We start from the raw sequence: 2731 nt of genomic DNA, 5'->3' as shown, positions 1-2731 counted from the left end.
CATAAGAGTGCCCTTTCAACAACTATAGTCACTTTGTCATTAGCTAATTAGTTACCTTACAAAGCTTATTTAGGAACATTTGTTATAAACTAGCTGATTAGCATTGTTCACTTACATCCTTTCGGTGCACATCTCTACTTGGCTTGCTTAATTATGGTATTGCTGACCAAGGAAAGAACTCCCTGCATCGTCCTTGTGGAGTCAATTAAGATGCAGGTATAAAGGACATAATGGCCCTACCCAGCCACTTGTTACTGAACAATGATATATATATATATATATATATATATATATAACACAAACAAGATGTACTTTCACCATGCTATAGATAAATTAACCTGAAGTACATGATAATGAAAAAATGATCACCTTCTTTGTAACAGGATCTTCTTCAGTGGCATGGAAATTCAGATCCCGATCAAAATGATGATCAGTAAAGGCTCCCTAAAATAGAAGACAGAGTAAAAAGGGATATCAATCACAAGATAAACAAAATCAGTCGTCCAAAGTAAGTATACTTTCCATGCCAAAAAATCGCATACCTTCCTGAGCATCTTTTTATGAAATGGACCTTTTAACTCCATATGAAGCCGAAGCATGTCATTGTTTGATGGTCCAGGGAAGAGGACCTTTCCTGTATATAGCTCATACAAGCAGCAGCCAACTGACCTATATGTCCAAAGCATGGTCATACGGCAAGCCAAGAACTGCAGTTTCAAGAAACCAGTCAATAATAACCCTCACATCACGATTCAGAAGCATACACATCACACAAAGAAGTACCTGAATTTGCACACGCAACAGATTTTCAAAGTTGCAGTGAAAACAACTAATGAATAGAGATACAACCATACTTGAACAGAACCAAACGGAGGACTTACTGAACAGAGATACAACTATGGTGTAATCTCATTCTTCCCAGCAAACATGGCATTACCAAAATCGCAAAGTTTCAGCACATTTTTGACCTCATTCACCTGAAAAAGAAACAGAAGCACTGAACAATTGAGGACAGAAAATATATAGTTAATTTTCCTTTTTTCTTAGACTTAAGGAAGACAATGCATCACGTAGCTAAGAATTCTCATGAAGAACTGCAACAAGCAATTTTTTATAAATCCAAATTCCATGCTATCAAACTCTTATTTTAACAAATTAAAAAGAGTAAAGATTAAGCAAAGAAGGCAAAATAATGTCATACGTATGAATATATATGGTACATATATGTATTATATATTTGTTACATACATAATTACAATATGTATGTATATTTTGAACTAGTATATATGCAGTATATACATAATAATATATAATCTCGTATATATTAATATTATTACATTATAACTATATGATCCCTGAATATAGGTTAAAAAGGGACAGGCAAAAATATAATCAAGGCATAGGAGAAGTCCTTTCGGTATCAAACCTTCGAGAAATGATAACCTTGTGGGACAGATATCTTCAACTTAAGGTTGCCTTCCTTGGAAGAGATGCTTTGCACTGCAATTGTCCTTGATTTCAGAGCCACAAATAAAGGAAAATGAAAATAAAAGGAAAGAGAAGAAAAAATACAGAATTTAATCAGTTTCAATGGCAACAATTGAGTATAAGGAGGTGAATCAAAAATAATTTCCCTTTGTACTATCAAATTTAACCATCGACATGATAATGCCAAATATTTGAACAGTCACTTAAAAAAGGGAATATGCCTCGTTGAACCTTCAGATGGGGTCATAAAAGCGTGAAAAAGAAGAAAAATCAGCATAGGCACTGTACATGAAAATACTCTAGACGATTAAGACGCAAATTGCTTGCAAGCCTTAACCCATATACAATTTCCTTTGACGGAAAGAAATGTTGATTCTGCCCTTCCAGGAATTGAATTATGGACTCCTGGGAATCAAACTTCAAAGGCAGGAAAATCCATATTATCTAGAGCTTCGTGAAGAATGAATCTCACCATCCCTTCCAAATAAGTGGGAATTGACCTCTCGAATGGAAGCTTCTTGTTGCCTCTTTCAAGTGCATCTCTCCATATTCTGTACCTTGCTCCAAGCTTATCATATGCCACAGGCCAGTTCCAAACATTTGCCCCATTGATCATCCGCTCTTGCTGACCTTCCACAAGCCATAGATCCTCATTTAAGACCTGCATGCAGTGTCTGATCAGTTCTAACATGAAATTCCAGAAGCGACAGTGATGTCATTTTATGACTACGATTTACGCAACCATTGGGTCATGCAGACAGCAAAATCTTGTCGGAATGGTTAGATCGCAAGAATCACAACCCCTAACCCTAAACCCAAAGTAGAGGACCGAATAAAGAAGAGCGAGATGGCCGAGGAGAATACCAGAATGAGATTGAAGAGCATCGCTTGGTCCACCTCAACAAACTCGGCATCCCACGCCTTGAGCTCTTCTTCTTGGATCTTGTCGTCGACGTGCTTTTTGCAGTACTCGATTACCTTCGCCAGGATATTGTTGGCAACGTTGGGCAAGGGGATGCCGGAATCAGCACAACCATCCTCGATCATTTGTCTGATCGTTGAGATTCCTTCGCCACCGCCTCCTCCACCTCCAACACCTCGCCGTCGGAGCTCTTGACTGTTACCGTCTTCCCTTCCTCCTTCGCCATCTCCTCCCGAACCCTCTCGAAGCACCGGCCATAAGCCAAGATCAATCAATCCTCCTCTCCTTCTCGCCCTTATTAGCTGAGGCCATCAAAAGGTT

General features: G+C 38.5%; 1 pseudogene; it reads right to left on the bottom strand.

Moving 5' to 3' along the window:
* Window positions 1-369: 369 nt before the first annotated feature.
* On the bottom strand, window positions 370-2731 carry LOC116253159 (SKP1-like protein 1A; annotated as a pseudogene).

Source organism: Nymphaea colorata, chromosome 4 (genome assembly GCF_008831285.2).
Source record: "Nymphaea colorata isolate Beijing-Zhang1983 chromosome 4, ASM883128v2, whole genome shotgun sequence".
Lineage (NCBI taxonomy): Eukaryota > Viridiplantae > Streptophyta > Magnoliopsida > Nymphaeales > Nymphaeaceae > Nymphaea > Nymphaea colorata.
Note: the sequence above shows the minus strand (reverse complement) of the source record. Positions and strands in the feature narration are given on the sequence as shown.